We start from the raw sequence: 26,372 nt of genomic DNA, 5'->3' as shown, positions 1-26,372 counted from the left end.
GTTGCATCCATGTTTCAAATAATGAGTTGTTGATCGAACTAGCGCGGTGCATTCCTGCATTGTTTAAAGTTTTGAAAAAATTTCCCACCTTTTTTTCACAACTTTTTTATTAAATATTTAAAATACGGGACATCACATCTTCTCCACCTCATAATTAATTGCTTATTATTGACAATAACAACGGAGGTTACAAATCCTTTAAAATTCAGCCTTTGATTGTTCACAATTCATCCTTACCAAAATTTGAAATTCTTGACCACTTTCACTCATTAATTTATATGGTTACATGGCCTGTATATATCTCGAAATTTCAAGGTTTGAATGGCTTGGACAAAGGTGCTTTCAATGTGTAAGGAAAGGTGGCGATTACAAATCTGCAAAATATATTTTTAAGAAAATACCGAAATTAAAGAATCAGTATATCTATATTTCTAGATAATATCTCAAATTTAAGACAATAACTAACTTTGGTATCTTGGTTAATTTGTTTTAAAATTAATGTTAAATGTATACCTTGGTTTACCTCTTTTCTTATTAATTACAAAACTTTTCTTAATCAACAGATATTTATTTCTTATCATGGTTAATTTTAAATATAATGAGTGGTATTTAATGAGGAGAATTGTAAGGAAATTGTAAGTTGGTGTAACTCAATGTGTACAAACCACAAATACCTTTTTTCTCAAATTAAAAAATATTTATTAATAAAAACATTTATTAAACTTATTTTAGAATAATATTTGCATCTTTTCTATCTCTACCATATCTTAATAAAAATATTATTTTTTATCTATATTTTTTAACTTTTAAATTAAATAATAATATCATTCATATTATAATAAACATTTTTAAAATTTCAAATATATAATTTCTCGAATTCTTAAAAAATTATTTAAAAACAAATATTTTTTAGAAAGAATACTATAGTTATTAAGCCTGAATACAGGATTCCGCATTTCATACAAAAACTATTTTCCTTTTTTTAAGGTTACAAAAAATATTTTCTTAACTACGAATATATTGGAAATTAATCAATTATATATGGCAGTATTTTTTTTTTTTTTAAAAAAACAAGTCATTTCTTTCATAAAACTTAAATGTAATTATACTTAGAAAAATTCAAAAACATTTTCGTTTTAATTAAACAACTTTCAATATACAGAACCTATATTTTTATTTGGCAAATCTTTCAATTGTTTGAACCGTGAATTAAGACAAATTAAATACCAAGTCTATAACTTAAACAAATTACATTTCCAAGTCTATAACTCTAATTTTAATGGTATGCTATAGTGTATCGATAGGGATTTCCAAGTTGACATTTAACATATATAACTTATGTGCATATATAATATAAAAGGTTAATTACATAAATTCCCACCTTCTGAGATTGCTCAAAACATCTCGTGATTATTAACTTCTCGTGTTTTCAAATCTTGGACACACATGTTCTTATAAACACGTACGAACAATGTATGCCATTAACATAGTCATAAATGGATTATTTCAATATATCTTTACAGGTACTACTTCTATATAGATCTAAAGGTCATCATTTATCAATTTATGCGGGGTCACAAGAAAATAATGGATCCCAGATTTATTGATAAATGTCAACCGTTGGATATATGTCAATGCAGTGCTACTACGAGGGCTTCACGATGGAACACTCTAGATACATGAACTAACCAAGTCTAAAGGATCTAACTTAACGTTATAAATTATATATGACTTCGACTAAATTTATTGTTTAATAACTGGTTTCTTTGCACTTGTCCTAGTGCCAGATTACAATGTATTATAATTTCATAACATAAACTTGCGATGTATATGGTGAAAGTGTTGTTATTCAATGGCTGGAAAAAGCAAAGGACCGGTAATTGGAATTGATCTGGGTACCAATTATTCATGCGTAGCCGTGAAGCGGTGCGATCGCATTGAGATCATACCCGATTATCAATGGGAGATCATGCCCATTGATGATGGCTATCACACAACACCTTGTTATGTTGCTTTCAACGCGACCAAAGAGTGGTATTAAGGTGGTGCGAAACATACATGATGATCTTATTTATGACATGGATGAGATTCGAGATGAGTTTGTTGGTCACTTTAAAAGCTTGTTGGGCAACCGATCGGATACTAGTGAGCTCGATAAGGATGTGATCCTCCTGGGGCCGTTGGTTTCGGAGGATAAATGGAGTGGATTGGTGGCCAAAGTCACTCGTCAGGAGATGAAGAATGCACTTTTTGATATTGAGAATGATAAAGCACCAGGGCCGGATGGATTTGGATCTTACTTTTTCAAACACTCCTGGGACTTGGTAGGAGAGGATATGTTTAGAGCGGTGGAAGAATTCTTTACTAATGGCAAGTTGTTGAGACAATGGAAGCATTCCGTCATAGCACTTGTTCCAAAGAGTGCTCAAGCCATGTCGGTGAACGATTATAGACCCATATCTTGTTGCACGGTGTTCTACAAAGTTATATCCAAAATTTTGGTCATGAGGTTGAAGGAGGTGATTGGTGATTTGGTTGATGATGCTCAAGCGGCATTTTTGAAGAGGAGATCTATTGTCGATAATATTCATCTTGCACAAGAGCTCTTGAGAAGATATGCTCGGAAAAATATTTCGGCACGTTGTACTTTGAAGGTGGATTTACAAAAGGCTTATGACATCGTGGATTGGAATTATCTTAGGGAGACTCTTGTTGCATTGAACTTCCCTAGGATTTTTGTTGAGTGGATTATGGAGTGTGTTTCGACGACATCTTACTCGGTGTGCGTTAATGGAGAATTGAATGGTTTTTTTGAATGGAGGAGGGGTTTGAGACAAGGGGATCCGCTTTCACCATTGTTATTTACTCTCTGTCTTGAACCTCTCACGAGAGCATTGAAGGATATGCCCCGATCTTCACACTTCAATTTTTACCCGAGGTGTGCGGTTGCGGACGACTTGTTTCTATTCTCTAGAGGTGATGTGATGAGCATTGAGGCGGTTTTTGAGCGTTTGAGTCGGTTTAGTGATATGTTCGGTGTCAAGATCAACTTGTTGAAGTCGAATGTGTTCATGGCCGGTGTGTGTATGGAGGATAAAAGTGCTATCTTGGAGTTGTTGGGATTCAAAGAAGGGGTGCTACCATTTAGATATCTTGGTATTCCGATATCTTCGGCTAGACTACGCACATCTGATTATAGCTTACTTGTAGATGCCATTGGAAAAAGGGTGTCGAGATGGCCAAAGCATTCTTTATCATATGCGGGAAAGATTGAATTGGTGAGGTCCGTTCTACAAGGGGTGGAGTGCTTTTGGTTATCTATATTGCCTTTACCATCCAACATTATTGATAAAATTTATGCTATTTGCCGGAACTTTATTTGGAATACCAAACACCCACCGATTGCTTGGAGGGAGGTTTGTAAACCGATAGAAGATGGGGGATTGGGGTTGAAAGATTTATCGGCTTGGAACAAGGCATTGCTTGCTAAAACTCTTTGGAAGATTCACATGAGAAAGGAAGCCTTGTGGATAAAATGGGTGAATCATAAATACCGATCATTTGGGGATGTGTGGCTTTGGAGATGGCATATGGAGGAGTCACCGTTGATAAAAAATTTGATGTGTATACGAGACTTATTGGTGGAGAGGCTTGGATCGATTGAGCTTGCGAGACGTAAGTTGGAGGTTTGGCTTAGGGGTGGTGGTGACTTGAAGAGAGCTAATGGATTCTTCTTGGATACTAGAGGTGTTTGGCCGTGGAAGCCTATTGTTTGGAAATCTTGTATCTTACCTAAGCATAGAGTTATCTTGTGGCTCTTTGCTCATGGGAAGTTGCTTATGAAAGATAGGCTTGGCTTTGTGGAGGATAAGAGATGTGGATTATGTAAGGATGGTGATGAATCGATCCAACACTTATTCTTCCAATGCCGTATTTCGAGCGAGATTTGGGATGGTATACGGGATTGGCTAGGTTTGAAGAAACTCATGAGATCACCAACCATGATACTGAAGGCTTTCCGGGGAGTGTACAGAGGAGCCGGAAAGTTGGCTTGCATGAGAGTTATGGGGTTGGCGGCTTGCGTATATTTTCTTTGGAATGCACGTAACCGAGCTCACTTCGAGAATGAAGAACCATGTGTTGAAGAATTGGTTAGACGTATTAAGATTCTTATTTTGCGTTGTATGTTTTCGAAGTATGATTTATGTATTTGGTTTTTGATATTTAGCCTTTGGAGCTTCACTTTATTTTCGATTGTAAATATCCCTGGAATGTCCGACGTAGTTGTACTTGTTCTATTTACATTTTAATGAATTCTTCATTAAAAAAAAAATGTCTCATTGGCCATGCGGCCAAGAATCTATCCCCCAGTAACCCCAACAACACTATCTTTGGTGAGACATTATGATTCATATAAGTTTCAGCTAGATTAATATATGCTATTTCTTTATATATATATATTTTTTTAAAAAAAGGTAATAATTCTTCAAAGTTGTTTCTGTGTTATTTATTTATTTTTATTTTTTTCCGCTAAACTCAATCTCAGATGCTAAAAAGTTGATTGGTCGGAAATTCAGTAGTCCAGAGTAACAAGGAACTCTGGCCATTCAAGGTGATTCGCGGTGCAAATGATAAGCCTATGATTGTGGTCACCCACAAAGGTGAGGAGAAACAATTCAATGGGGAAGAAATTTCTTCAATGGTACTCACCAAAATGAAGGAGATTGCACAAGCTTTTCTTGGATCTACAGTCAAAGATGCAGTTATTACTGTGCCTATCTACTTCAACAATTCCCAGAGGCAGGCGACCGAGGATGCCGGAATCATGTCTGGGCTCAATGTCTTGCACATAATAGCCGAACCAATTGCTGCAGCCATTGCCTATGGCTATGGCGTCGACAAAAAATACAGAAATAATGTTGTTGTTTTCGACCTTGGCGGTGGCTGCTTGGACGTGACTCTTCTCACCATGGAGGATGGTATCTTCCAGGTGAAGGCTGTCGCCAGTGATAACATTGGCGGAGAATATTTTGACAATAGAATGGTGGACTATTTCGTTCAAGAGTTCAAAAGACGGAACAAAAAGGACTTAAGAGACAACCCCCGAGCATTGAGAAGGTTGAGGTCAAATTGTGAAACAGCAAAGGAGTGTCTATCTTATTCAGAAAAGACAACTACTGGAATTGATTGTTTGTATGACGGAATTGATTTCAAACATGAACTAACCAAGGCAAAATTCGAGGAGCTCAACATGGACTTGTTCGAGAAATGCATTCACTGTGTTGAAAGGTGTTTGAAAGAAACCAGGATGGACAAGAAAAGCTTTCGGGATGTGGTGCTTGTTGGTGGATCCACTAGAATACCCAAGTTGCAACAAATGCTTCGAGAGTTCTTCGACGGTAAGGAGTTGTGGATGAACATTCAGCCTGTAGAAGTTGTAGCTTACGGTGTTGCGATTCATGCAGCAAATTTAAGTGGTGAAATTGAAAAGGCCAGAGACCAGGTGTGGTGGCCGAATATTGTCTCTCATCTGTCTCTTGGTATACGTGTTAACAAGGATGAGATGCGTGAAATAGTCCACAGAAATACCCAAGTTCCTACTAAGAAAGAAACACATAGAACCACTGATCGTGATAACCAAACTAGCGTGTTGATCCAAGTGTACATGGGCAAAAGGCCTACAACAAGTGACAACATTTTTGTATGCTCATTTGCTCTGTGTGGAATCCTTCCTGCTCCGAGGGGTGTCCCTAAGATAAAGGTGTGCTTTGTGTTGGTTTCGTAAACCGAATTTCAAAAATTTCGTACTGTTGGAGAACGCGGCGATCAGATCAATCAGGATTGATACCCGGTGCAGAGGAAGTTTAAAAATTTTTATATGGAACGATTCCATAATGGGTATCAACCTTACGATTAAATTGTGTGTGTAAAAATTAAATAACGATTATGAAATTTTTTCCTTCAATCTCGAATCGAGATTTTGGACACCAACAGATTTCTCTGCTCTTGTTGTATATCCCTGAAACTGATGGACGAACTGTTCTTCAATCAGGTCCACGAACGGATATTTAATCCCTCTGATAGATTGCACTAGAAAATCTATCAAAAGTTTCTACGAAGAGATTAACAAATTTGATCCGTTAAACCAGACTGTAAATTCAAAATTCACAGGCTGGATTTTTCCTAGAGCAGAGGGGAGGGGGATGGCCACTTAGAGAGAAAATCAGCTAGGTTTTCGTAAATTGTGGCTCTGTTGTGTTAATTTTTGTACTGCAATAACTTATTTATAATGTAGGCCACTAACAGCTTAGGGCCCATTAGTCATAAGTTCAAGCCCGACAAGCAAAGCCCGCATGTTCAGAAATTAATATAAAATTCATCGTGACTCCGATTGATAAACCGATTTCACCAATGTGCACAGAAACCATTTCTGCACCTTTTAAAGTCAAGATAAATTTTCCTGAATCCGAATTCAGTGGTTTCCAAAAATGTCCATCCCTATGTCATTTTAGAAAATCTTACTCCTCTACTCATAATTAAGAAGTCCAACTTCTTTGTTCATTAAATTTAACTCTTTAAATTTAACTATCTCAACGGGGATTAAAAATCCATTACTCTGTGACCCTCAATGGTTTAGGGATACAGCTAGCCGTGGGCTCACAACTCCTTGTGACTCGGAACAACGATTTCCGACTTGCCCATCGAATCATGGTAAGAGCGCCTAGCAACATCGCCCCATGATTCCTTAGGTATCACTGATAGTGCCTGCAAGAACCAATAGATTTTGGTTACGTACAGTACGGTCCCTTCATCCATATATCCCGATCGAATCAACAACCATTGGTATATCGAGAGTTGCTCGAGATTCGATAACTATGCAATACATCTTGAAGATCAAATAGTGACATCGCATGTGCTACTAAGAAACCATTTCTTAAAACACATCATGTACTCTGGCCAGAGATTCGTCACACTAATATCTCCTCAGATCGCATAGGATATCCACACTCGCAAGTATGTGGTGAATCCTTGACAACAAAGCATCGACTCCTATATGTGTTGTAACTGTACCCAATCGCGACACCTGATGACCCCAATAGAGTCGGTAAACGAGTCAAAGCACAGTACTAGCATATAAAGTCTTAATGATGTTTCAAGTAGTAAGGACTAATGGTGTACAACCAAAACCGCGGACTTTATCCACTCGATAAGTGATAACCACTTGGAAAGTCCGTATAGGGTAGTTCAATCATTCATCGTATGAATATCCATTTGCATGCTTCGAACATCTCTATGTACCTTACCAATGAAACGTGGTACTCTGCATCGCAAATGCTAGTCTCAAACTCGAGCGATCCTTATCCTTATTATCGGACGGCTCAATCGACTAGGAACAGTTTAGAATATACAGTGATTATAAGATGTGTTTCATGATAGACATCTCCATGTTCTACCACATCTTACATACACTATAGTATATTCAAGGTCTTTATCAAAACACAATAGTATATCACAATATAACAATATGAAGAAAGATAAAGTCATTGCCATTAATAAAAGTGTAAATTATATTAAACAAAAGATTGTTTATACAAAGAGTCATCAAAGCCCTTAGCCACAAGTTGGCTCACCGGGCACCCACTCTTTCAATCTCCCACTTGCCCTAAAGCCAACTAGTCATACTACGTAGACCCATTGCTTCGCGATGTTTGTCAAATAATGGTCCTGGCAAGGGCTTAGTAAGTGGATCAGCGATATTGTCTGCAGAGGCCACTCTTTCGACAGTGATGTCTCCTCTTTCCACAATCTCCCGGATGATGTGGTATTTCCTCAGTACGTGTTTGGATCTTTGATGAGACCTTGGTTCCTTTGCCTGAGCAACGGCACCCGTGTTGTCACAGTACACCGGGACTGGACCAACAACTTTAGGAATGACGCCCAACTCTTGGACGAAATTCCTCATCCAAACGGCCTCTTTAGCAGCAGCTGATGCTGCAATGTATTCTGCCTCAGTGGTGGAATCCGCTGTGGTGTCCTGCTTGGAACTCTTCCAAGAGACAGCACCGCCATTGAGCATGAACACAAATCCAGAGGTTGACTTCGAGTCATCCACGTCACTTTGGAAGCTAGAGTCGGTATAGCCTTCCAATTTTAGTTCTCTTCCTCCATATACCATGAACATATTCTTAGTCCTTCGTAAGTACTTAAGAATGTCCTTCACGGCTTTCCAATGCATTTGACCGGGATTAGCTTGATATCTGCTCGTGACACTCAGAGCAAATGCTACATCCGGTCTGGTAGATATCATCCCATACATGATACTACCTATAGCTGACGCATATGGTACATGTGTCATTTTCTCTATCTCTTCATCAGTCTTGGGACACATAGACTTGGATAGAGAAACTCCATGACACATGGGTAGATGTCCTTTCTTGGACCCATCCATTGAAAACCGTTTCAATATGGTGTCGATGTAGGTTGATTGAGTGAGTCCTATCATTCTCTTAGATCTATCTCTATAGATCTGTATTCCTAGAATATAGGATGCCTCACCCAAATCCTTCATCGAGAATCTACCTGATAACCATATCTTTGTTGACTGCAACATCCCTACGTCATTCCCAATGAGTAGGATGTCATCAACATAAAGTACTAAGAATGTCACAGCATCCTTAACTACTTTCTTGTACACGCATGGTTCCTCCGGGTTCTTGATGAAACAAAAATCCTTTATTGTTTCATCAAATTTCTGGTTTCTACTTCTTGATGCTTGTTTTAGACCATAAATTGATCTCTGAAGCTTGCATACCTTATGCTCGCTTCCCATGGATGTGTACCCCTCAGGCTGCTTCATATAGATTTCTTCCTTAATGTCTCCATTAAGAAAAGCAGTCTTCACATCCATTTGCCATATCTCATAGTCATACCAAGCAGCTATGGCAATAAGGATTCTTATGGACTTGAACATTGCAACTGGTGAAAAGGTTTCATCATAGTCAACTCCTTGTCTTTGAGTATAACCTTTCGCCACCAATTGCGCCTTGTAGGTCAATACCTTACCATCAGGCCCAAGCTTTATCTTGTAGATCCATTTACACCCTATTGGAACAATTCCATCGGGAGGATCTACTAAAGACCAAACTTGGTTTGTATGCATCGAATCTATTTCCGACTGCATAGCTTCAAGCCATAAATTTGAATCCGCATCAGAAATTGCTTCCTTGAAGTTTCTTTGATCACATCCAACATCGGGTTCATCTTGATCCCCTTCAAGAAGAAGACCATATCGAATAGGAGGTCTAGAAGTCCTCTCGGATCTTCTAGGTACAGGCGTGTCTATCAATGGTTCCTGAGGTGTAGGATCGTTATTTTGTATTTCGGGTTCTTCTCGAATTTCTTCGAGTTCCATCATCTCGCCTTTCTTATCCAATAAGAACTCCTTCTCCAAGAAGGTGGCATTCCTTGAAACAAACACCTTTGTTTCAGCTGGATAATAGAAATAATATCCGATTGAATTCTTCGGATACCCTACAAAATAACATAAGCTGGATCGACTATCCAACTTATCTCCCACTGTCCGCTTCACGTAAGCAGGACATCCCCAAATCCTCAAGTACGAATACTTAGGAGCTTTGCCATTCTATAACTCGTATGGTGTTTTGTCCACTGCTTTAGTGTGGACGTTGTTCAACAACAATACCGCCGTTTCAAGCGCATAGCCCCAAAACGAAGGTGGAAGCTCAGTGAAGCTCATCATGGATCGAACCATGTCCAACAAAGTTTGATTACGACGCTCCGATACACCATTCAGCTATGGTGTCATAGGAGGAGTCCACTGAGGGAGAATCACATTCTCTTTTAGATAGTCCAAAAACTCGGTACTTAAGTATTCTCCACCTCGATCCGATCGAAGTGCTTTAATACTTTTACCTAGCTTGTTTTCTACTTCAGCCTTGAACTCTTTGAACTTTTCAAATGCTTCAGACTTATATTTCATTAAATATAAATACCCATACCATGAATAATCATCAGTAAAGGTAATGAAGTAGGTGTGGCCAAATTGAGTACCAACTCTAAATGGACCACAAACATCTGTATGGATCAAATCCAACAGATTTTGACTACGCTCAGGTTTCCCCTTAAAGGGAGATTTAGTCATTTTCCCTTTTAGGCAGGATTCACAAGTAGGTAGAGAGTTAATATCAGACATATCAAACATGCCCTCTCCCACTAGCTTGTTCATCCTCCTTGAGGAAATATGACCTAGCCTAGCGTGCCAAAGGTTTGCCGGGTTTTGACTATCGATTTTCCTTTTGTTTGTTGTTGCCGGTTTATCAACATAATTTATTGGAACGTCTTTTAGTTTTAAGTTATATAGATCGTTTTCAAGTTGTCCATTTCCAATCAAACATTCATTCTTGTAAATATTGAAAATCTCATTAACAAAATTGCAAGAATAACCATCTCTATCTAGCATAGAAACAGAAATAATGTTTTTAATCAAATTCGGAACAAATAAAACATCTCTTAAAAGTAACTTAAAACCGTTCTGCAAAATTAAATAAACATCTCCCACGGCTTTGGCTTCAACTCTGGAACCATTTCCGAGCCTCAGCTGGGTCTCACCCATTCTAAGCCTGCGACTTCTTGTCATCACCTGCAAATCATTGCAAATGTGAGATCCACATCCGGTATCCAATACCCAAGAAGTAGTATTAAAACGTTTATTTCAATATAGAACATACCCTTCGCAGTTCGCAACTGCTCTAGATATTCCTTGCAGTTTCGCTTCCAATGACCGGGCTTCTTGCAGTAATGGCAAACATCCTTGGATTTTTCCATGTTTGAAGCCTTTGTCTTGTACTTCTTTTCGGGTTCGATTTTCTTGGGTGGGGCAGAACGTTTCTTACCCTTTGTACTTGGCCCCTTCTTAGCAGAAGAAGAGGAGCCCACCAAGAAAGCCGGTTTATCCTTTTTTAATGTGGATTCATATGTCACAAGCATATTGACCATCTCTTCAAGGGAGGCCTCTATCTTGTTCATATTGAAATTCACCACAAATCCGTCAAACGAAGAAGGAAGAGACAGAAGTAGTAAGTCCACGTTGAGTTCATGCTCCAACACCAAATCAAGGGTTACCAACTTCTGTATGAGCCAAATCACTCGTACCCCATGATCACGGACCGAAGTCCCTTCACGCATGCGACACGTCATTAGCTCCTTTACAGTAGCCTTTCAGCCCTCGATTGAGCCCCAAAAAGTTCCTTGAGTTGTACGTGAATGTCAGCAGCATTCACGGTGTCCTCAAATCGCCTCTGGAGTTCATCAGACATCGAGGCTTGCATATAGCATTTGGCCTTGATATCATGGTCCCACCATGTATCAAGTTTGGCCAACTCTTCCGGACTTACGTCAGCTGGTGCTTCCTTCAGAGGAGATTTTTCTAACACATAGAGTATCTTCTCCGAAGTCAAGACAATCTTCAACTTACGGAACCATTCCGTATAGTTTGCGCCAGTCAACTTATTTTGTTCGAGGATTGAGAAAAGTGGATTACGCGAATTCATCTTATGAAATACTGAAAAGAAACAGACAAATATCAGTGATTGTTTAAGCAATTTACTAAGACATAAAATAGGCGAAATTTATTTTATGAATCTCACTCCCACTATTTTAACGATTTCACTATCCTCTAGTGAAAACGGAAAACTTTTTCCTTAGTGAGAACATGGAGTCCAATTGACAGACTATGGTCCCGAATAATATCAGCCAACCATAATTTTTCAAAAGGTAGAGCCCAATTGCTTCCAAAGCAACCTCCACTTTTTTACCTCATGTCCAATAAGGGCCCAATAATATGACGCCGTTTATTGTGACATGTCAAAATGACCCATCAATATTAAGTTGTGATGGACGGTCGCCATGTGGATCCCCCAATAATATGAGCCGATCCCATGGGAGTTTCACCCAACTTACAACATGTGTCGATCCAATGTACAGCTTTCCGACGAACGGGCCCCCCCAATAATATGAGCCGGACCGTATCCGCGGGTAGCATCTCATACATTGATCGTTGATGGAAGGTAGGAACATTTAAACAAATTTAAATTTCCTTTATTTATCTTGATATCAATTTTAAATCATATTTAAAATGAGGGATTTTAATTATGAAAATTTGTCTCATCATTTTTAAAATTTTGTATGCTTGCCGGATTCACACAATTTGTCTAAAACATGCATACAACAATAATATCACATATTATATAGGATGATCGATTCCATTTCTAATTGACTCGTGGTTGCCAATCACGAGTCTTAGTCCAATCCTAGGTAATATGCTGTATGCAATGCAATCCTATTACATTGAGCTTCCAATTTACATTTCTTCTGTCTTTATTGTCTGCTGGGCCCACCTCCATCTTCAAATCTTGATCTCCCACTAAATCTAATGTATTTACAATAAATAACAATGACAAGTAGGGGATACATTTTTAAGGGGTGGGAACGGGCCATAAACCAAGCCCACTTTTATTACATATGACAATTCATATTGGGCCATAAACCAGGCCCATTAATAAAACCAACAACAATAAAAACAAATGTAAATTCCTAACATACACCTACAAAATTGGTCATGGCAATCGATCATCCTTATCCAATAACATTTAATTTAAAATTAATTTATTGGATAACATGCAATGGCAATTTAAATTTAAAAGGATAAAATCATATTTTATATATAAAATCTTATTTTACATACAAAATCATATTTTATCTTTTTATCAAATAAAATCATATTTTATCTATAAAATCCAATTTTATACATAAAATCATATTTTATTCAATATATCCATAAGATCATATCTTATCATCAATTGTACCAAAAATAATTAATTTCAAAATTCAATTTAAGGATAAAATATTAAAATTTTCCAAAAATTCAAATTTATCCAAAAATCAATTTTAAAATTTTCGGACTCGAACAATTCGATCCGATCCTCGTGGACCAATCAAAAATAATTTTCGATCGGACCAAAAATAGAATTTTAACATATTAAAATTTAATTTAAAAATTAAAAAATTAATTTTTCCCGCGGGCCGCCCGGGACATTCCCGGGCTGCCCGCGCCCCAATGGGGTCGGGCCGGGCAGCGATCACATCGCTGCCCATGGGCAGCGCCGAGCGCGGCCATGGGCAGCGCTGGGAAGCGCCGTGCGCTGCCCTGGGCAGCGCCGTGCGCCGCCCTGGGCAGCGCCTAGCCCTGCGCAGGGCAGCGCCGTGCGCTGCCCGGGTTTTGCCCGGATAAAAAAAATTTTATTTTTAAATATTTATTTTGTTTCAAAAACCGAGGCTTAAAAAAAAATTTTGTACAATCGATTAATTTAATCTCTTGATCTGAGCAACCTGGCTCTGATACCACTGTTGGAGAACGCGGCGATCAGATCAATCAGGATTGATACCCGGTGCAGCGGAAGTTTAAAAATTTTTATATGGAACGATTCCATAATGGGTATCAACCTTACGATTAAATTGTGTGTGTAAAAATTAAATAACGATTATGAAATTTTTACCTTCAATCTCGAATCGAGATTTTGGACACCAACAGATTTTTCCTCTTGTTGTATATCCCTGGAACTGATGGACGAACTGTTCTTCAATCAGGTCCATGAACGGATATTTAATCTCTCTGATAGATTGCACTAGAAAATCTATCAGAAGTTTCTACGAAGAGATTAACGAATTTGATCCGTTAAACCAGACTGTAAATTCAAAATTCACAGGCTGGATTTTTCCGAGAGCAGAGGGGAGGGGGACGGCCACTTAGAGAGAAAATCAGCTAGGTTTTCGTAAATTGTGGCCTTGTTGTGTTAATTTCTGTACTGCAATAACTTATTTATAATGTAGGCCACTAACAGCTTAGGGCCCATTAGTCATAAGTTCAAGCCCGACAAGCAAAGCCCGCATGTTCAGAAATTAATATAAAATTCATCGTGACTCCGATTGATAAACCGATTTCACCAATGTGCACAGAAACCATTTCTGCACCTTTTAAAGTCAAGATAAATTTTCCTGAATCCGAATTCAGTGGTTTCCAAAAATGTCCATCCCTATGTCATTTTAGGAAATCTTACTCCTCTACTCATAATTAAGAAGTCCAACTTCTTTGTTCATTAAATTTAACTCTTTAAATTTAACTATCTCAACGGGGATTAAAAATCCATTACTCTATGTGACCCTCAATGGTTCAGGGATACAGCTAGCCGTGGGCTCACAACTCCTTGTGACTCGGAACAATGATTTCCGACTTGCCCATCGAATCATGGTAAGAGCGCCTAGCAACATCGCCCCATGATTCCCTAGGTATCACTGATAGTGCCTGCAAGAACCAATAGATTTTGGTTAGCGTACAGTACGGTCCCTTCATCCATATATCCCGATCGAATCAACAACCATTGGTATATCGAGAGTCGCTCGAGATTCGATAACTATGAAATACATCTTGAAGATCAAATAGTGACATCGCATGTGCTACTAAGAAACCATTTCTTAAAACACATCATGTACTCTGGCCAGAGATTCGTCACACTAATATCTCCTCAGATCGCATAGGATATCAACACTCGCAAGTATGTGGTGAATTCTTGACAACAAAGCATCGACTCCTATATGTGTTGTAACTGTACCCAATCCGACACCTGATGACCCCAATAGAGTCGTTAAACGAGTCAAAGCACAGTACTAGCATATAAAGTCTCAATGATGTTTCAAGTAGTAAGGACTAATGGTGTACAACCAAAACCGCAGACTTTATCCACTCGATAAGTGATAACCACTTGGAAAGTCCGAATAGGGTAGTTCGATCATTCATCGTATGAATATCCATTTGCATGCTTCGAACATCTCTATGTTCCTTACCAATGAAACGTGGTACTCTGCATCGCAAATGCTAGTCTCAAACCCGAGCGATCCTTATCCTTATTATCGGACGGCTCAATCGACTAGGAACAGTTTAGAATATACAGTGATTATAAGATGTGTTTCATGATAGAAATCCCCATGTTCTACCACATCTTACATACACTATAGTATATTCAAGGTCTTTATCAAAACAACAATAGTATATCACAATATAACAATATGAAGAAAGATAAAGTCATTGCCATTAATAAAAGTGTAAATTATATTAAACAAAAGATTGTTTATAAAAAGAGTCATCAAAGCCCTTAGCCACAAGTTGGCTCACCGGGCACCCACTCTTTCACGTAGCGGAAGCTTGGTATAGATCGAATCGAATAAAAACATTTTTCTTGTTAAAAATGTTTAACGATCAATATCTATATTAATTCAACATAGAATCAACTAAGTATAGAAAATATACCTATGTTGAACGAAATTTATAAAACTTGAATGCTGATTCCGCAGTCCTTCCAAGCCTATTCTCCAGATCAACCGAACACTGACGTGTGGGCGTCACCAACTTTTCTTAATATATATTAGTATTATAAATGCACTGTGGAGTACGACGTCTGTATCGTTCCTTCTCCTATCACCACATATATATAGATATTTTACTATTTTCTTTTTGAAATTTTTCAAAAGAAAATACATATCTTTTCATATATATTATCACAATTGGTTGAGATATATTCTCAACAATCTGATCTCAAGACTATCTTTTAAACAAAATAATTTTGTTTAAATATTTAAAATGAGATAAAAGTGATACACGTTGGATAGGGATTATATATCTTATACTCAATTTTTGATTATATCTTTATATAATCATTTACTTATATTCATAAATATATATACATATATGTATATATATACACGCATGAAAATCCATTTCTCATATATATTTATCTAATAAATAAATAGAGAAAATTATAAACATTATTAATTCAAAATTAATTAACTGAGATAAAATATAATTTTGTAATTAAAATTACAAAGAAAACATTTTTCCTTGTAATTTTATTCATAAAAAAATAAGAGTGCTCAATAACTTAAAATTCAATAATTTCAAGTTAACAAATTTAATACTTATATCATAAGTGTTCTTAAATCCGGAGATGGCATGGGGAACTATGGACCTATAATTTCAAGCTCCAATAAAATTGATAATAAATTAAACTCTTTAATTTATATATTAATTTTATTAATTCCAAAGTTATTCCACTATAAACTTGGAATTGCACTCTTGAAAAAATAGATATAAAATTATTCAACAAAATGAATAGTCCATTGATATAGTCACTACATATAAATTAATCCTCCATAAATCGTTCATAATTAAAGCTAGGTAATTTCCACTTAACCTCTTCAATTATATCTTTTTTTCCTTAAGTTCCATTGATTCTCTAATGAATAATATATTTATGATCTAATCATAAATTTGAGCGCTCTTATTATTCAAGTCCTGAATCAATACTTAAGAGAACAACTTATCTGACTTCTTTACGAAGGAATGGATTTCGTCTTGCGTATTAATATTTCCAGCTATTTATTTTATTGTATTTCCAATGTATCAAGAATTTTGACACTATGTAATTTGTGTCATTACTTGATATGTCAAAAAATACAAAATCATAAATAGGAGTTTATTAATCACTCAGAATTAAGATTGACTCATATATGACCATCATTGATTAATATTGAATTCTCATCATGATATGGAAATTTATAGAGATTCAAAATTAATCGTGTTCCAGTCCTATATAATCAAATTATATAAAGTGTTTTCATTCCAATAATCTCATTATCAACAATCCGGATAAGATTGTTTTATTCATAATATAATGAACCACACTAGCAATTTAAATTAAAGATCCCAACTTTAATTTCTAATTGCGAACATATTTATATTATTATAATTTAAATATTATCCTCATGTATATAACACTTATATACAAATATTTAAATTCACATAACAATAATCTTGGAAATTTTTTTTTTTTTTGATATTTATTAAAACATCAAAATATGCATGCAAAAATAATATTGAAATATTCCTCACATAAAACAAAATATTTGTTTATGGGCATAAATCCCAACAATTTCCCACTTGTCCTTAAAACAAATAAGACATGTTTTTCAGTCCCATCCCTTCGAGATGTTGCTCAAAACTTCGAGCAGGTAATGTCTTAGTAAATGGATCAGCTACATTATTCGCCGGAGCGATCTTTTGAACTGAAACATCTCCTCTACTGACAATTTCTCTTATCAAGTGGAACTTTCGCTCTATATGTTTTCCTTTGCGGTGGTTTCTAGGTTCTTTGGCATTTGCCACCGCTCCACTATTATCACAATAGAGCTTGATTGGTTCGTTCAAGTTTGGAACAACTTCCAAATCTTTCAAGAACTCACGAAGCCAAACAGCCTCTTTTGACGCTTCACAAGCTGCCACATACTCAGCCTCCATAGTTGAATCAGCAACACAAGTTTGCTTGACACTCCTCCATATGATGGCTCCATTCCCAAAAGTAAACACCGCACCGGAAGTAGACTTTCTATAGTCTCTATCTGATTGGAAATCAGAATCTGTATATCCAATAGGAATCAAATCCCCACCAGAATATACTAGCATATAGTTTCTAGTTCTTCTCAGATATTTGAGTATATGCTTCACTGCTACCCAATGATCTAATCCTGGATTTGACTGATATCGACTAACCACTCCCACTTCAAAGCATATGTCGGGTCTTGTACACAACATTGCATACATAAGACTACCAACTGCTGATGCATAGGGAATTCGTCTCATTGTCTCTTCTTCTTGCGGTGTTTTAGGACACTGCTCTTTTGAGAGATGAACTCCATGTCTAGAAGGTAAATTACCTTTCTTGGAGTTCTGCATCGAAAATCTGACAAGCACTTTGTCAATGTAGGATGCTTGAGACAATGCCAGAAGCTTATTTTTGCGATCTCAAAAAATCTTGATCCCAAGAATGTAGCTTGCTTCTCCCAAATCTTTCATTTGGAATTTGCTGGCTAGCCAATTCTTTACGCTAGATAAAAATTCAACATCATTCCCAATGAGAAGAATGCCATCTACATAAAGAACTAAGAAGACCACTTTATCATTTTTTATTTTCTTGTATACACAAGGTTCACCCACATTTTGATGAAAACCATAAGACTTTATAGCTTCATCAAATTTGATGTTCCATGATCTAGAAGCCTGCTTAAGTCCATAAATGGATCTTTGGAGTTTGCAGACTTTCTGCTCCTGGCCTTTGACAATGAAACCCTCTGGTTGTGCCATATAAATGGTTTCCTCAAGATGGCCGTTCAAGAATGCCGTGTTAACATCCATCTGCCATATCTCATAATCATAATGAGCAGCAATGGATAAGAGAATCCGGATAGATTTCAGCATGACATCTGGGGAGAAAGTATCCTCATAGTCTACTCCTTCCTTTTGGGTAAAACCCTTTGCCACTAACCTAGCTTTGAAAGTTTCAACTTTCCCATCGGGTCCTCTCTTTTTCTTGTAGATCCATTTACAACCAATCGGCTTAACACCTTCAGGTTGATCTACAAGTGTCCAGACTGAATTCGAGTACATAGACTCCATTTCGAGTTTCATGGCTTCTTGCCATTTTTCTTGATCAACATCAATCATTGCCATCTTATATGTCAATGGATCATCATCACCTCCATCAGTGACTGCAACTTGTGCTTCTCCTTCTTCACGATAGCGAATAGGCAATCTTATTTCCCTTTCACTACGTCGTGGTGGAGGTGGTGGTGTTGGATCTTGAGTATTGCTCTTCTCTCTTTCTTGTTCAACAACTCTTGTTGGAATGGGGCTAATCTCATCAGCCAGCAACTCTTCCAGAACTACTTTACTTCTGGGTTTGAAGTCTTTTATATTGTTATGCTCAAGAAATGTAGCATTTGTCGATACAAATACTTTATTTTCGACAGCACTATAAAATAGACCTCCTCTTGTTCCCTTGGGATAGCCTACAAAAATACACACTTCTGAACGAGGATCCAATTTTCCAGTCTTTCCTTTTAGCACATGTGCTGGACACCCCCATATGCGGATGTGTCTCAAACTAGGTTTGTGACCATTCCACAACTCTAGAGGAGTTTTAGGAACTGACTTAGATGGAACAATATTCAAAATGTATACAGCTGTTTGCAGTGCATAACCCCAAAATGAGTTAGGCAAAGAAGAATAACTCAACATTGATCTCATCATGTCAAGCAATGTTCGATTTCTTCTTTCGGCCACACCATTTTGTTGTGGTGTCCCAGGTGCCGTGAGCTGTGATAGTTTTTCATTTTCAATCAAGTGGTTTTTGAATTCATAATCCATATACTCTCCTCCTCGATCTGATCGAAGAATTTTGATTGAATTGCTTAGTTGATTTTCTACTTCAGCGCGGAATTGTTTGAACTTTTCAAAAGATTTGGACTTTCTTTGCATTAGAAATGCATATCCATATCTAGAATAATCATCAATGAAAGTGATGAAATATTCGTAGCCTCCTCTTGCTTTGACATTCAAAGGTCCACATACATCAGAATGTATAATTTCTAGAGGTGCTTTAGCTCTTTCACCTTTTGCCAAAAATTGTCTTTTGGTCATCTTTCCTTCAAGACAGGATTCACAGACTGGTAAAGAGCCAACTTTTAGCTCCTTCAAAGGACCATCCTTTACTAGTCTTTCTATCCTCTCTACGTTAATATGACCAAGCCTTAAATGCCACAAAAATGTGTCATTATTTTCATCAGAAATCTTTCTTCTTTTAGGGGTTGGTTCAGCGACTTTGAACATTTCAGTTTGAAGTAAATTATGTGAAGTTGGCTTAATAAAAAATAAACCATTCTCAACATAACCAGAACAAATATTCATACCATTCTTATTAATTGAAACAGAATCAATCTCAAAAGAAACAGAAATAAATTGTTCATGCAACTTGGAAACTGAAATCAAATTGCGTTGGAAACCAGGAATAAAGTAAACATTGTTCAAAAGCAAAAATTTATTATTCTTGAATGACAGTCGCACTGTCCCAACTGCCGTTGCTGACAATCTTTCCCCACTGCCCACTCTCATCATGAAAGCTCCCTCCTCAAGATCCTTGGACGACTCCAACATCTGCAAAGAAACACAAACATGGTTAGATGCATCCGAATCAATTATCCATCTTGAGAAATCATTCTCAACAAAGCATGTTTCCATGACTAGTAAATCTAATTTACCTTGTTTCTTCTTTTGTTTTAGCTCATCAAGGTACTTCTTACAGTTCCTTTTCCAATGGTCATCCACATTCCAATGGAAACATTTTCCTTTTGGTTTAGGTTCAACACCCTTCCCTTTCTTCTTTTGGATCTTTTTCTTGCCCTTGAACTTTCCCACATTTTTCTTCTTTGTATTCTTAGAAGAAGAAGTCTTTCCCACAGCCACATTGGCTTCAACAACATTTGCCTTGCCATTTTTGTCATCAATCAGAGATTCATAACTTTGTAGCTCATTCAAGAGTTGTGTCATGTTATAGACCCTATGATTCATCACATAGTTCATCCTGAATTGGAGAAAAGCAGGAGAAAGTGTCTCCAAGATCATGCCAACTTGAGTCTTTTCATCAATGTTCGCACCATTGATTTCAGCATCATTGAAATGATTAATCAGTTTCAACACATGATCACGGACTGAAGAACCATTCTTCATCTTGCAGTTCATAACTGCTTTCACAGCTTCATGACGTGCTTGTTCAGATGGACGTCCAAACATTTGCTGTAGAGATTCCATAATCCCTTTAGCAGTCTCTAAGGCTTCATGCTTAGCTCTAAGCACTTCATTCATTGCTGCTAACAGATAGCAACGTGCCTTATTGTTTGCAACAATCCAATTGTTGTAAGCTTGTGAGACAGTCCTTGAAGCATTAGCTGGAGGTGCTGGAGGACAATCCTCCTTGAGGACAAAGTGGTAACTCTCATTGATCAAGAGGATATTCATATTGCTTTTCCATTTAACAAAATTTTCACCACTCAAAATTTCAGATGAAAGAAGTAGAAGGATAGGATTTGTCATACTTGCTGGAAAAAAATGAAAAATATTTTCAATATATATATGAATGCATAAATATCATTAACCATTAAAGACATGAGTAAATATAATACATAAGAGCACATGATAATACACAAAACATGTTTACTCGTAGTCTAAGGAATTATAATCACCACAATTAAATGCCGCCGTAGGGTAGGTCAAAAATTGTTAATTATAATGAGACTTTCTCAATTAATAATGCTATCGAAAATATCTCATATTTCTAGCATTTCTTAATATCCTACAAAATTTAGTCAAGAAAATAATTAACAAATTTAATTATTTCTTTATGAGTGTAACCCACCATATTAGATTTTAAAACTTAATTTAGTAATTGCCTCCGTAGGGTAGGTCAATACTAAAATACATTTTAAAATCCTATCTCATAGAAAACAACCTTGCTATTGTAATTAGTAGACACCCTCCGTAGGGAGGACATAATCAAAGCATCTCAAGGCGCTACTAAAAACTCACGATGTTGTTCAAACGGTGGAGACCAAAAGTTAATATTGTCATATTAACCACTCCCACTCACTATTTTTAAAAAAATGTATTTTATTTATAAAATAACTTTTATTTTATAATATGCAGTGAATTTAAACATTTTAAACCACTTATAACAAAATAACTGTTATTTTGTAAATTTTCAAATCACGTAATATTTTAAACAATTTATACAGGAATGCAACAACATACAAGCGACAAGACAAGCATTGAAAAAAAAAATAATAAAGAATAATACACATGTACCATGCCTATGTTGATAATAAATCAATCATCATGAAATATAGTATACTGCACACGAGTTACTAGAACCACGAAATAATTGAACAGAAAGCTTTTAGAAATGCAGTATGGAATTATAACTGGACAAAAACAATGTTATTATAAAATCCAATATTATAAAATAACCATTAGATTATAATCCTGGATTTAAACATTTTAAACCACAAAGTTTTTATAATTTTAAACAGTTTAAAATTATAAATCGATGATGGCAATGAATGAAATTTAACATTTAAATACATTCATAAAGCTCCGATCCTTTTTGCAAATCCAATGCAAAAACATATTATAATTTCTCAATTTAATCTCATTAAATCCTAAAATAAAAAAAACTTGATAAATATACAAACTAATCTAATTCAGTGTCTAAACCGAATAACAAGAAACAAAATCCGATTTGAAATCCGAATTAATAACTGATATGATTTTTATTTCATCATCTCACATGAGAAAATTAAATCATAAAAGATATTGTGTATAATTAGATTATGAAAATAAAAAAATATATATAAGTTTAAAACTCTTAAACTTAATCATTAAGCAAGACAAACACATAAACATTCATCGACATGAATATACAAAACAAGTGGCAACGTACAAAAGTTTTAGGGAAATTACTGGAGATTAAGACAATCTCAAAACCGTACTTCATACCCCAACCACATATTTACCATTATAAATAAAATTTGGAACATGACTGTAATAGTCTTGAATAAAATATAATAAATCAATATAGAGTATTAACCTGGCTCTGATACCAATTGTTGGTTTCATAAACCGAATTTCAAAAATTTCGTAGCGGAAGCTTGGTATAGATCGAATCGAATAAAAACATTTTTCTTGTTAAAAATGTTTAACGATCAATATCTATATTAATTCAACATAGAATCAACTAAGGATAGAAAATATACCTATGTTGAACGAAATTTATAAAAATTGAATGCTGATTCCGCAGTCCTTCCAAGCCTATTCTCCAGATCAACCGAACACTGACGTGTGGGCGTCACCAACTTTTCTTAATATATATTAGTATTATAAATGCACTGTGGAGTACGAAGTCTGTATCGTTCCTTCTCCTATCACCACATATATATAGATATTTTACTATTTTCTTTTTGAAATTTTTCAAAAGAAAATACATATCTTTTCATATATATTATCACAATTGGTTGAGATATATTCTCAACAATCTGATCTCAAGACTATCTTTTAAACAAAATAATTTTGTTTAAATATTTAAAATGAGATAGAAGTGATACACGTTGGATAGGGATTATATATCTTATACTCAATTTTTGATTATATCTTTATATAATCATTTACTTATATTCATAAATATATATACATATATGTATATATATACACGCATGAAAATCCATTTCTCATATATATTTATCTAATAAATAAATAGAGAAAATTATAAACATTATTAATTCAAAATTAATTAACTGAGATAAAATATAATTTTGTAATTAAAATTACAAAGAAAACATTTTTCCTTGTAATTTTATTCATAAAAAAATAAGAGTGCTCAATAACTTAAAATTCAATAATTTCAAGTTAACAAATTTAATACTTATATCATAAGTGTTCTTAAATCCGGAGATGGCATGGGGAACTATGAACCTATAAGTTCAAGCTCCAATAAAATTGATAATAAATTAAACTCTTTAATTTATATATTAATTTTATTAATTCCAAAGTTATTCCACTATAAACTTGGAATTGCACTCTTGAAAAAATAGATATAAAATTATTCAAAAAAATGAATAGTCCATTGATATAGTCACTATAAATAAATTAATCCTCCATAAATCGTTCATAATTAAAGCTAGGTAATTTCCACTTAACCTCTTCAATTATATCTTTTTTTCCTTAAGTTCCATTGATTCTCTAATGAATAATATATTTATGATCTAATCATAAATTTGAGCGCTCTTATTATTCAAGTCCTGAATCAATACTTAAGAAAACAACTTATCTGACTTCTTTACGAAGGAATGGATTTCGTCTTGGGTATTAATATTCCCAGCTATTTATTTTATTGTATTTCCAATGTATCAAGAATTTTGACACTATGTAATTTGTGTCATTACTTGATATGTCAAAAAATACAAAATCATAAATAGGAGTTTATTAATCACTCAGAATTAAGATTGACTCATATATGACCATCATTGATTAATATTGAATTCTCATCATGATATGGAAATTTATAGAGATTCAAAATTAATCGTGTTCCAGTCCTATATAATCAAATTATATAAAGTGTTTTCATTCCAATAATCTCATTATCAACAATCCGGATAAGATTGTTTTATTCATAATATAATGAACCACACTAGCAATTTAAATTAAAGATCCCAACTTTAATTTCTAATTGCGGACATATTTAGGTTATTATAATTTAAATATTATCCTCATGTATATAACACTTATATACAAATATTTAAATTCACATAACAATAATCTTGGAATTTTTTTTTTTTTGATATTTATTAAAACATCAAAATATGCATGCAAAAATAATATTGAAATATTCCTCACATAAAACAAAATATTTGTTTATGGGCATAAATCCCAACACTTTGAAATCGACGTCAATGGAATCTTAACTGTATTTGCTGAAGACGAATCGAGCCATAAGAAAAACAGCATGACTATTAGCAATGTTGAGGGGATGCTGTCAAGGGATGAGATTGAGAGAATGCTGGAAGATGCAGAAAGATTTAGGGGAGAAGACGACGAACTTAAAAGGAAATTCGAGGCAAAGAGTTCTCTGGAAGATTATGTTTACAACACTAGAGCTACTGTTATATATGACCAAAAAACTTGTTCTAGAGAAAATAGAAGATGAGATCAAGTCTGTTGTGGAGTGGTTGGATGAACACCAATTTGTGAAAGCAAAAACATTTGAGAGTAAAAGAAAGGAGTTGGAATGTATTTGGGATCCTATTGCTAGAATGTTTTAGCAGCACAAGATTGAGATTGATCTTGTTTGGGGAACTTGATTTGGTGTATTTTAATTTGTTTTGAATTATTTTATTTGTGCACGGTTTTTTAGTTGTGGTGTTTGGCAAATTAACATGTATCTGGATAACATTAATTGGATAACATTAATTGGTAACAATAACTTTATTACAAGCCATTTATACTAAGCCACCTGTGCAATAATTTCAATCAATTGCCTCCGAGCACAAAGAAACACGTGAAAGTGAAAGTCAAATTGATTTTCATATTAAAAAAAAAACTTAATTACATATTGCATATTTAAGAGAGAAAGAGAGTTAAGAGATAAGAATTATTTGGAAAAATTATAAGTAAAAAAGCAAAAGTGAAAAAATTAGATATGGGACGATTGAAAAAAAATGAGTTGAGAAAGTGGGTTTGTAAATTGACATGGATTTATGAGTTGATCAGAAAGTGGGTTTTAAACTTCAATTGTGTTTGAGTGAACCACACCCCAGAGCCAATTATACCAACATTGTTAACAAATAAAAATTCAATAACAAAAATTCTATAATAAAAAAAAAACAATAACAAAAGACCTGGTACTAAAAAAATCAGCAATTAGGATATGACTGATAATGAAATTAGTTCTTACATTTCAAAATATTAAATGCAAACCAAATACACCAAGATAAAACTTTACTAACATATATAACAACAAAAATGCTAAACAGATGTTGTCAACAAGCCACGGCAGCACAGAGTGTTTCTGTAGTGACCCGCACCATGATCACCTACTAATCAAAAGCTTAAGCATGCAATATTTTTAATAAAAACATAATCAGAAATTAACAGCGGAAAAAATCAAAAGTTAAACAAATTGATCAATACTACTAAAACATTCTGAGATTTGCGACGGTTAAAGCATCGCACAAACCGTTGCAAAATTAAATTTGCAATGGTTGTTTTCTACCGTTGCAAAACCCATCGTCGCATTCGTTTGCGACGGTTTTTGTTAACCATGGTAAATTTTGTGAAAGTTTAAAAAAAACGTGGCAAAATTTGCAACGGTTTAAAAAAAAATCGTGAAAAAATATTGTGACGCTTTAACAACAACCGTGGCAATAATTTTCCACGGTTACATTTAACCTTGCAAAAAATGCGACAGTTTTACTTCAACCATGGCAAACATTGGCAAATATTTGCCATGGTTGTTTCTAACCGTCGCACATTTTGCAACGGTTGAACATAAACCGTTGCAAATAATTTAATGTATTATATAAAAAACGTTAATTTATATATTTTATTAATCAATACCAAGAGAGTGTTTGGGAGAGCTTTTAAGCTCTTAAAAACAGCTTTTAAGCTATTTTAGAGCTTAAAAGCTCTCCGGATCTGTTTGATAATTTTTTTTAGAAACAGCTTATAAGTTGTCAAAATAAGATGTTTGACAGCTTATAAGCTTTTTTTAAAAAAGTAAGGGGGGAGGTACTTTTTTCAAAAAGATCTTATTTTAACATTTTATCTCTCTAAAATATCCTTAAATATTTTACTAAATCTCTATCAT

The 26,372-nt window shown here is 35.2% G+C and overlaps 1 pseudogene; it reads left to right on the top strand.

The window, feature by feature from the left end:
* Nucleotides 1–1,852: 1,852 nt before the first annotated feature.
* On the top strand, nucleotides 1,853–24,828 carry LOC140867540 (heat shock cognate 70 kDa protein-like; annotated as a pseudogene).
* Nucleotides 24,829–26,372: the final 1,544 nt, after the last annotated feature.

This window comes from Henckelia pumila, chromosome 4 (assembly GCF_033568475.1).
Source record: "Henckelia pumila isolate YLH828 chromosome 4, ASM3356847v2, whole genome shotgun sequence".
Lineage (NCBI taxonomy): Eukaryota > Viridiplantae > Streptophyta > Magnoliopsida > Lamiales > Gesneriaceae > Henckelia > Henckelia pumila.
The sequence above is the reverse complement of the archived record's forward strand: the minus strand, read 5'-3'. Positions and strand labels throughout refer to the sequence as shown.